General features: G+C 35.9%; 1 protein-coding gene across 4 annotated transcripts in view; it reads left to right on the top strand.

Annotated features, from left to right (window-relative positions):
- The window catches only part of Fife (regulating synaptic membrane exocytosis protein fife), a 100,375-nt gene that overhangs the window by 26,240 nt on the left and 61,884 nt on the right, over positions 1–12,251 (top strand). The gene's annotated exons all lie outside the window — the stretch shown is intronic.

Here is a 12,251-nt window from a genome sequence, read left to right as displayed (position 1 = left end):
TACATCGTTTAACCGAAGTAATAAAATTGTAGTATATTCGAAATTGCTTTGGAGTGAGTTGCACAAAATGAAAGAGTTATTAAAGCAGTTATGAAAATAATGACAGAAAATCTGTAATATTGTCGGTGAAGTTATTTATCATCATCCACCGTATCATATAAAATGTGTAGCCTTGGGAACAACATAGAGCCTTCATATGAAATTGTATACATATACTCATAATATTTTGTGGAAATTAATGTTAAGGAATATCTTATATTCAGTATTTTATATAATATTTAGGCGCTTCTTCCTTATAACTGCTATAAAGACATGTGGATAGCTATTACTCGTCTCCAGGAGACATGTAATAATAGTAATTGTCGCGTATATTTTTTGCCTGCGACCACGATATGAGAACTTTGATAACATGTTAGAAGTTCCAACAAAAATACTCTTGTATTTTTTAGATGATATAAATATTGTGGCATGATGTGTTTATTATAGAGTAATATCAATGAATAAAGGCTTATTACCGACTACGCAGAGAATACTTTATATACGTAAACGGTGCGCTTCATATAAAATTTCTGCGACACAAGTAAAGAAACGTTAGTAACAATATTCCCTTATTTAAAAACGTTAACTTCATGTCTGTTTTGTCTTATTAACAATATTTTTGAGTGCTGAACGTTATTGTTCTTATACACTTACTATGTGAAACAGATATAACAGTTACAAAGCCTAATATGATTTTGTTATAAACCTTTGCAACGCCAGGCTCATTGTAGACGCTACGGGCGTGGCGTAGCTCCGTAGACTTGTAGCGCTCTCGTAGCGCTCCGTAGCACCTGCCGCACTTACCGCAGATTACCGACCGCTTTGCCTTCTTAACATAAAAAGTGGCGTTTAGTTCGTCTCTGCTTGCGTTACGCAATGACTTTCTTCACAAGGTGTTAGAATGACATGAAATAATTTTCACATAATAATTTATTTGAAATTTACACGACATGAAATTTTTAAAAATATGTTGTAATTTATTGTAAAGGTATTAAATTTTATATCCAAAGGCCCTTTTTTGTGTTATCTTATATCTTAAAATAACGTCTAATTTAAAGCTTTTGTACAATCACGTATAAGTTATCTTTGTCGTTGGACAAACATTTTGCAACGTGCCAGCCCTCAAGGATAATATCGTTTGGTTCCCGTCGTATTGAGGGAACTCAAGTCAACTTAATTACGAGCTTCCTTTGAGGATCCTTCGCGTACGGTGCACAAACGTCAAAGATGTGAAAAACAATATTGTATTGAGTGATTAAACGAATCAAAGCCGAGGCTGATACAAACCCGCTTTCTGACCTTACAGTATTATATAAATCAATATTGCTATCGAATACGTATACAAAGTTATTTCATGTATTTCACTGTATTCTCACAAATAAAACGATATTTGCGACAAGAATAGATATTTCTAAAATATATCTCTGCTCTAAGCATGATTTCGTAGAAATTATAAAGAGTTATTAAACACAAACAATCATAATATCAGTCTTAACATGTACTTTGTAACGTTCAAAGTTCAGTTATACTACAGATAAGCCGAAACTATGTTCCTTGATAGAGGAATGATCGAAACTTTCACGATATTAATACGATAGCTATTCTAAAATCTAGATTAAACTGGAGAGGTTTGAACTGAAAGCCAATTGCGTGCTCGTGTGTAACAGACTTGTATTCAAAACAGAGTGTAGGTAAGATGTGATGAAACGTGGGGTCGTCAGGTGCGGTGTGTGGTCACGCCGCCGCCCGCGCCGCCGCTCACGCCACCGCTCGCGCCGCGTGGTGCTAACGACCCACCTCGCCGCCTTGCCATATTCGTCTTACATTTTATTATCTACCTTCACTCAACGCTTGCGTCTCCCGTCCCTCAAATTCGCGCTGTTAAAGGTTTCTATCTTCGAATTTCTTTATTCACAAAATTCGCGAATAAGAATCGAGCAATATAATCTTATGGAAGTGGAATTTCAATTCGGTTGTCTTCTATTTATGTACGTTTACGACGGTATATTTTTAGCAGAAATATGAATAGTAGCTTTTTGTGTTTTCGACAATACATTACGTATTACAAGGATCCGTATACTTACAATAATTTTCTTCGTTTATATACATGAATTAGAAAGAGACGATCACGCCTACTACACAATTAGTTAGGTTGAGGGATTGGCTTACGATCACCGTGTACGACAGAATATTACCCCATTAGTTTTTGTCGTACAGTAGCTGAACCGTGCGCAATTAACGGCCCAAATGCTAAATGTGGTGATAACGACAATACGCATTACAGATCATTGGGTTGATACATCTTTATATATATATAATTCTTCTGTAAGTGTGTATGTCATTGAACTTCTCTTAAACGACTGGACCGATTTTGATGAAATTTTTTGTGTGTGTTCAAGGGGACCTGAGAATGGTTTAGATTCACAATTTTGTCCGCTGGACAATGTTTTTTTATTTAATTTTTATGGCAAAACAACGTTTGCCGGGTCAACTAGTATAATATATAATATTTATGTTACCAAAATACAGCATAATATCTCTTTGTTACAAGTTTAATCTTTTTATAGCTTTGATATCAAATTCGCTTTGGATGGACAACTAAAGTGATGTCAAGACCCTCAGAGTCATAAATCACAGGACATTGACACAAGGCATGTTTTTTTGTATATTTTGATTGTTTGTTTATATATATGTGCGTATAGAAATATATCAATGATGTGTTTTTAACTATAAATTATTATTATTGCATATGATGCGCGTAATGTTTTATAAAATGAACTCCAACAATATTTTGATTTAATTTTCACAAAATAACAATACGGTTCATGAAAGAGCTCCCAGAGTAATATTTTACGCTAGGTTTCAATTTATAAACGGAGCTTATTTCACCGATATAGGAACAATAGGGTCCGAGAGTTCATTCAGCGATATGTTATCGTGCGCCGGGTCGCTTTCCGAATCTCTAATGAACTGTGAATAACCGATCCCTTAGTCAGAGATCTCTAGATGCCTACGCAAATAATTTCTACGTCTAACATTATCTCATCAACTAACAATAGATTCCGCTCGGATTACGAGCTTCCTGTAATAACGGATTTCCATCTTTAAAACTGTATTTGCTTGAAAACTAGGTCAAGTAAGTCTTCGATTTTATCTAAAGAGATAGTCGACCAAGGTATACTCAACGTAAAAGTAGTAAATAGGTATAGGTGAGCGATGTTTATGAATACTGCCTTTAGATATGGCGAGCCTGAGCACCCCATTACCCTTTCATAGAGTATTTAACGAGGCGAGTTTATAATATTGTTGGTGAAGAATAGCCAGTCATTGATAAGAAAATTATCTTCATAATCTTGACGGCTATATTATTCATTAATCTAATAGTATTTATAACGTAGGGTGGCAACAAAATGAAGTGAAAGATACGCTGAAATTCATCTCCATTTAGCGACTTCATCGTTTGATACTGATAAATCACGTTCCCTCCCTGAGGCTCAAAGGATATTTTAAGCAATAATTTTTCGAATTCAAAAGATAACACAGAGTAAATGTTCGAAGAAAACGTACCTAATTCGTTTATAGTCATATCACGTAGCGCAAACAAAAATCGGGATTATCTCAGCGGACAGTTAACCATTAATCTACGTTGGTGGAGTACCTGTCTGTTTGTACTACATTCAGATTACACGAACAGGTGCAGGCATACGCGGCACGGTGGCACTGAGTAGGGCCTCGCACACGTGTTTTCCACCGCAGCACATTATTAAAAATACTTTAACATGGGTAATTTATTTAAGCCGCAAAAGCAATTAATTTTTTGTTGCGACCCTGCACTCCGGCAAGCGGACGCGGTTTATGTCGGAGAGTATGATGGATACGAGTATAATAACGCAGTGTATTAAGTGATGGCTTCCTTTATGAAAATAGATTTCCTCAGCTCACGGGTCGCAGGTTGAAGTATACTCCACATTTATTCTCAGTCTTTTTACTTGTTTGCTACGTGGAACATCGCTATAAAGGATGTTTTATAACATTTCTTCCAGTTTTTAGACAAGTTGTTATACATGTATGGGGATTGTATAAACCGGTCATGATAATATGATTTCTGACACCTTGATCAGTACAGTAAGTGGTAATACGGATAGAATTTGTATAATATATGCTTGAAAATGGTATCCATGTCAAGTTAATTGCTGGGTAAAGCTCCTTCGTGTAATGTTGCCAGATATTATACCAGTAAATTGTGTAACGCGAAATTATTTAGCGTAGATAGAGTGTCAAGTGAGTGGCTGCTACTTACCTTCAAGTGATTAATGGTGTAGTGGCGCCTCGTTCACCCGAACAGCCTTGTGTCTCCTTACTTTATTATACACGTATACCTGTCACTAGGAATTTGAACCGATGACGCGATGCCTACCTTCTATATAAATATAACACGATTCAATACTCTTTTTATATATTCACGTTCACAACACTACTCGGCGTGACTAATGCGTAATACTCGAACGAATGTTTATTCACACACCCGTCATGTTATCGGCTGTGACACTGACCAAAAATATCAAGTGCCAAAAATACTTTGGTGCGACATAAAGACTGTTAGCAAAGGATACATACATGATTCTTTCGATGTTCTAAACGTTGGGAATATTTAATCTGGTGAAGGAGCGTTCGCTTTCTAGGAGAGCTCACGTCCAAGTTAGACTTTTCTTTCCTTTCGTTTTTGCGAGCTTTGAATGTTACGAACACGGCGAAATGCAAAAGTCGCTGTTTGCTCTTCGTGTGATGCTTGCGTAGTTGTCCTAACCAAAAAACGCCTCCTTACTTCAATAATTTTCGTAAATCGGTTCAAGTTTTCGGTAACTTACTTAAAACTCGTGAAATAGTAAAATGAGTCGTGGCTTCGTTGAAGCATTGCACACAATTCATGAAGTGACAGGGCAAGCCCCGGTGTCGGCGAAGGTCTTTCTGCTACAAATTTCACTGGCTCTTTCCCTTAGCTTTCAAGTTTGCGGTAAAATTTACGACAATCTTCCTTTTCTATATTTCATTAAAAGTTCCTGAGCCTTAGGATTATACTTATCGCTCTTTAAATAATATTTGTCGTAAAATTTTAATATTTAAACGAATCATTTTACTTTTCGTTGCAGTAATTTTTCTCTGATGTTTTAGAGTAATATTAAAAGTGGCGGCCATCTTTTTAATTATGTCCATGAAGTGGCTCTCGCGCCCGCTTGCGATCAATGTTCCTTCGGAATTTCTTAGTTTTGACAATTATTAAATGTCGCCAAGCTGGGACAGTTTACACGTACGTTTATATTATTATTAATGGTATGAATTTGGACCATATAACAGATAAAAGTTAACAAATTATATTGTTTCTAACAAAACGGATCAATTCCATATCTCTAAATGTGTCCCACGCGGTAGGGGTACGCGATGATAAATCTGAATTTCAAATGATGTTCACGACAACCTAATGGTCAGTCGTTTATAAAAACATTGGCTTGTCCTACAATCTCCTTTAACAAATGGAGGATTTCGTATGTATTGTTTCTAAAAACAAGGTAATAAGAAGGTTTCGATTTGGTGGTGGTAATGCCGTCTTGGGAATACCCGCCTATAAAATGGGTTGTGGCGGCACCAAGCCCCTGAACTTACGAGCTTTTACCCACTGAATGCTGTTAAAATTTAACAAGTATCTAAAATCCTGTTCATTGTACGCACTTTATTCATTTTATTTACATTTTATTCTGGCAATACTGAAGCTTTTTGCAGATATTTTGCACGCAGTTTGTTTTATAAAGAGTTAATTGTAATAAAAACTGAAAATTTTATAACTACAAAAAATTGTTTTTTGTAGTTATAAAATTAGGTATATGTTACGTGTTACGTAGTTAATGATAAACGGCCACACATTTTCTAAAATGTCTGAATGAAGCAAACATGCTGGTCTGATTTATCGTAACATTGATCTGTGCACAATCCGACCACCGCACAATACTTGTCTTTTAATAAATTAAGAAGTTTAATCTTATGGTTTAATTTAATTTATTAAAGGTCGAAAATTTTCAATTAGATTTATTGGAGTCGACAGTATCTTCTTAAATATTAATTAATCAATAAGGAATTGATAAGATGAATTTAATTGAGAAAGTAATACGAAGAACGTGGTTTACTTCTAACTAGCGTTTTCTTGTGACTTTAATAGCTTAAATTAGGTTTTGTACTAAGATATGCACTTGTGGAAATTAAAAGGATTTGTTTAAGCTCGGTGATCTAATCTATACCTACAGCAAGGCAATTAGGAAACTCAGTGTAACAATATGATATCACACTTACAACGTATGCTTAGTTATTTGAATGTGAAAAAGGTTTGGGGTAGGCTTTGGACGGGGTAATGACCTCCAAACACGAACCACCTCCATACGTGATAGAGGGTGGACATTCCTATTGTTATATGAAGATATTACTTTAACACATATCACTCGTAGTATAGAATTATGAACCAAAAACGGAAAGTGGAATAACCATTACCTAGCAACGCTAGCGAGCAAGCATTTCTTCCAATAAACTCGAGTTATATACGTACTTCCACGTAATTTGTAATACATGTGAGTAAACCAAAATCAATTTTCCAACGCGCAGAATTCTCGTTTCGCTCTTAAAAATATGGCAGCATTTTTATGTTCCGTACTGTTTAATCCATATATAATAAAATAATGGTTTGTCCGTCGGTCGTGTGGAGTTTGTGCGTATAATCCGAGCGTGACCGTGTCGAGGAGGTTGCTTAATTGATGCTCATCCCGTATTCAAGGGTCTGCAGCTACAAGTGAAAGTATTTATAAACTAAATCCTGGTTTCCGACGGACCTTTTACGAATATTAATATGGCCGCTCGGACGCCAACATTCTATTTTATGGAGAATAAAGTCAAAACAAGATGTGAATTAAAATTTGATACTGACATTATGATTATGAAGTTAAAACAAGATTACAAAGTAGGCTTTTATGAAAATTATTTTTCGAAAGCTCGCTTTTCAGTCGAATCCCTACGTAAGCAGATTTGTTTTAAAATCCCTAAGATCTATAATTCATTTATGTAATAACATTCCAAACCTTTAATCTACCAAATCATATAAATACGTTGTATTTTTATCACAACGATATTTATGTTATTTCCCAAGTTCATAAGAATCTATAAACACCTCATTTGCTAACATTACCCTCATTTTAGTTTCCACTTCGCTTGAATAAAAAATGTTACGTTTAACTTTTCTTGTGAAGCAGCTGACTACTCGTTATTTTTTCTTTGCTGTTAATACAAGGTCTTTTTACTGATCTCGCTCTTGTGCAGCTTATCTTTTTTCATCTTCCTTTGCACCGAATTAGAACAAAGCCTTGTGATCAGTGCTTATCCGCTCTTAGCCGAGCGTATTTACGTGTGTATACACGCTCGGTTTTGATGTATGTTTAATGAGGATAGAATGGACGAATGTTACATAAAATGGTTCAGTGTAACGTTTACCTTAACTACAGTGTGATTATAATTATGTCCCACGACATGTTTAATACAGCATCTGCAGCACAGCTCTATTAACGAAGCTTTAAAAGTTCATATTCGTAGTAGATCAATATAAGCTCGTAACGAGGAACCAACTATAATTATGTGCTAGTTATTATTACGATCTGTTCAGTAGCAGTTAAGTTCCATAGTAGCATATGTGTTCAATGCTAATTGGCTTTCATATCAGCTTTCACATGAAGGTGCAACCCTAAGGCATACATCTCCGCTGTGCATGTGAATATACAATGTATGCTCCAGCAGCTTGTCTACAATGCCATGTTCCCCGCACCGTATTGATCAATACACCTAGACGTGCCTGTGGGAAGATAGAGCTGCTGCTATTTTGAGAGTGTTAACACCTGATATTATATTATGTAACATGTACTCAAAGACGAATGAATTTTCACGAACTTTGTAAAAAGCACAGTCAGTACTAATCTACGGCCGCTCGTTGACTTTCTACGGCCGACATAGATGGTCAGTATATACAGTGTCCTCATTCGTGTGTTTTGAATTTGATCAATACATGGCCGTCGTCGCCGACCGCATCAATTTAGCTTTAATGCGATTATTCGGACAGTACAGTGACTAGCTTAATGGATATTGATGTAGGTACGTGTACCGGTAACATAGGTATGGCGATATAATTGCATTCGTATAAATATTTTAGCAACACTACGTTCGGAAACAAATTTTAATGGTTACGAATCGGTTTCACGGTCCGCGAGTACAAACGGAAAAGTAATTTCAGTTAATGATTTGACACTTTTACGGTCTTTCCTGCTTGTAATAGGAAGGTGCGTGTGTTCCTGCGCTTTATTAGCGCGATTAGGGGCCGCTTTTATTACTAATAGCCCTTTAAGCAATTAACTTACAGTCACGCTTATCTATGTATAAGCGCGTCCCGTTCACACGACGCATGAACTGTAATGGAAATATGTAATTAACAAAGTCAGTTATTTCAATTAAGTACGCGATGTATGTTGTATTAATATTTAATTTGTTTGATGGTTGAGGGAGTTAAAGAATGAATAAAGAATGCAACAGTTTTGTGTGAGTGATAACAGCGTGTGGGCGCTGACACTCGTTGAAGTAGAGGCGTCGTTCTCTACAAGAGCATTTTGCAGCGGCTGTCATCGCTAAATTATGTTGTGACCGGCCACTCGACGCGATGTTCACTACAAGCTGCTACATAGGGTTGACTACTCAGATCTATTCTCATTTAGAGAACCCGCTGCCCTTGTTAGGATTAATGATTTTAACCAGACAATGGTAATTTAAGGCTGACCTTGACCCGAGACATTGTGTTATGAACTCGTGATTGAACCTAAGCATTTGAATAATAAATATAATCTGCGTCGTCGCCACCAGCCTCCGAGCAATTAATAATTTTGCACAATTGCATACTTAATTAAAATCACAGTTTTATTTTTGCTGTCCGTTTATAATAACTTTGGTACATAATTGACTCGGCTTTGAGCACTCCCGATATATATTTGTTTTAGCAGTAAAAATGTCTACGACCATAAATACGAAAAATTATAATTATACAAATTATTTATATTCGTAACTATAGAAAAATATTAAAAATATACTTGTCTGTCGTTTGGTTTTCATTGGATTGTAATGACATTAACATTAATAACTTTCAATATTGAAAACAATAATCTAGTTTTTGAATAAACAAACTATTTATGATTCAATTTAAAATAATGGGACAAACATTTTCGAGAGTTCAATATCATTTAAATTGTTTCTGCTTCAAAGCCCGACTTAATTTATAAATTTCATAGTATGAATATATTTGAGAATTGAAAGCTTTTAAGTTACTTAAAATATTTATTGTAAAAGATTTTTTATCCCATTGCAAGTTATGTTGTGCTAGAAAGCGTATAATAGACGACATATAAGTAGTACATAAGTAAGTAATACGCTTTGTTGTATATAAAACAGCACTTAGCGAAACAGAAGAGCGTATAATCTGCAGCGGAAACGACGTCTTTGTTACAGTAAAGCCGAGTCTTAAAGATTATGCTGAAATTCTGACGATAAACCTACGCGAGTATCACTCACTGTGCTTAACGTTAAATATTCTTACCTATATATTTCCTCTGTTTTGTTGAGCAAGACAAAGGCAATTTCATAATTTACCTTATTATTAACAAATAAAAAAATACATAGACGTTGATAGACATCGACTGAACTACTAAAGACAGTAAAATGAAATGCTTATTAAGCTATAATAAATAGCTCTTTGTTTTAAATGCAAAAGCATTGCTACAGCCTCATTTCTCTTATTATGTAAAAATGTGCTTGTCACCTCAAAAATAGGTCGCTACGAAATACTTGTCTCATTTCAACACCTGCCATTTAATTATGTTTAAATGAGGTATTTAGTAGTCCCATATATCATGTCAAAACCTTTTACCGTTTATTTATAGTCGCGTCACGAAACGCGGTCGAGGCCGTAAGCTATGCACTGTATAAAACAATGCTACGACTCGCTACGCCGCCGAGCTACGAAATTTCAGTTTTATGTCCATGACGACTTCTGTTGCAATATGTTGCACTGATATTAGCGTTGATGTCTTTGGAACAAGTCCTTGAAGCTTCTTGTTACATTATGTCATTACCTTTGGAGGTATTACTTGCGCCGAAACTTTCAAATGAAACGAGTATCAACGGATTCAGGGTACAAATTAGGACGGTGCGATGCTTATGAAGCAATTACAAGAGAGTTTGAGTCGCACCAAGCACTATTGGCTCGCATACGTCATGCGACAAATCTGCGTCGCTCCAAAGCTTTAATTTTGTCAAGTACGTGTCAGATAACAGTGAGGTCGCTTTGCGGGCTTACCGTCTCTTAATTGCACGACGTACTCGTATGTAGGAGGCAGTCGGCGGAGTCGAGTATCGTCACAGTTTGACTCCATTGAGGGGCTGGAGAGGGCGCAGCGCTCCCCGCAGACACCCCGCACTTCCCGGCTCGCACTGCCACTACACTCGGCAAACTAACAATCATTACACACGACTGTACAACGCGTTACTTATGTTCTAGCGAATTGTGTCGCGTTTATACAACTTCATTTAAATAAGAAATTCCCCTTACGTAATCCAAGTTTCCTGTTAAAAGTTTTGCAAAGATTTTGACGCTGCAAATAATGAATGGTGTAGAGGCTCCTGTCGGGCAAAGAGTTGTTTCTTTAAGGTAACTTGAATAAGTTCCAGTGAAAAAGTAGGCGCTTATTCAAATTTCTTTTAATTTTCAGTTTTGTTCTTTGGTAGGAAAATAATGCGGCGACGTTAAATATTCCACACCATGTAAATGTTTAATTAAGGAGTTCGAGAATATTTCGTTTTTCAGTAGTCTTCAATTATTCAAAGCGATACATCAAAATTTTCATTATAATTAAATTAAATCAAAATTATAAATGCATAAAATAGCTTTTTAACTTTTGCGGGACGGTATTTCAGTAAGAAAAATTGTGAAGCAAAATAAGCTTAATCTGAAGACAGGGTTTTTTTAATCGTAAAACGTAGTAATTAGCTCAGAGCCTAATGTAAAATATGTAGTTTGACGGTGTGAATGTAAACGTTTACTAGCTCACGTATATTGTCAATTTTGTTTGAGTACAGCGGTATTCCGTGCACGTGACTACGGTCCAGGTATTAATTAATATCCGTCATGTTAGCTTACACGTATTTAACGTTCATGTACACCTTATTAACGTCCGTTATTAATAGTCAGCTATTCAACCGTTAATTAAAGTATTTACTGGATCGATAGTGATGATTATAAATCTCTAGAGAATTCAATTTAGTCAGGTCTAAATTTAAATGAAAATGGTAATTTGAATATTGAAACGTTAGATGAAATAGCTCCACAAAACTATCGTATTAAAATACCTATATAATACACAATATAATAATATATTCTATCGTACGGTTTCATAAAACAGAATAACATGCACGTCGTATTAATATACGCGCATTCACAATAATTCCAAATGGTTTTCATTTTGCTGATCTGCGTTTCGGATTGCTTAATTAAAAGCTCAGATATAAAATCCTTGATGTATGAAATTGGAGGATCGGTGATAGCGCCAACGAAAGTCATAAAAGTTAGGTGAGCACGTATATTAAAGTGATTACCTGCCAATATAACGGAGACAGGCACAGATATAGGTTATAATAATGTCGGTTTGAGCGCCCGTAGCGAGGATACATGTTTATCCTTGTTCCATTATACCAGTAATAGAAATAAGCTGGGATATACAGTGGTCGCCGCCGGCACCCGCCACATCACACCTACCCACCTGAACTTAATAAAGATTGTTTATGTTGTGTAATCGTTTCCAAGTGTCCTATAAATAACATAAATAAAATTTGTTGTTAACCTTCATTTATATTAACACTAGATTTTATTTTAAACGCGAAACGAATTCTGCACATGTCCTCTGTAATTATTCTTTGTTAAAGGACTGACATCATGATATAATACTTGATGCAACATGTCAGTTTGGTACAAAAGACATGTCCTTATGTTGACAAAAGGTCGTAGTGCCTGCGGCGTCGTTGGCCATCCCACAACAGTTTTGCTGAGTCATTATGCACAAGCATTTACTTACAATATTCGCCCTCCGAGG

This window comes from Anticarsia gemmatalis, chromosome 14, assembly GCF_050436995.1.
Source record: "Anticarsia gemmatalis isolate Benzon Research Colony breed Stoneville strain chromosome 14, ilAntGemm2 primary, whole genome shotgun sequence".
NCBI lineage: Eukaryota > Metazoa > Arthropoda > Insecta > Lepidoptera > Erebidae > Anticarsia > Anticarsia gemmatalis.
This window is presented reverse-complemented; position numbering and strand designations above follow the sequence as displayed.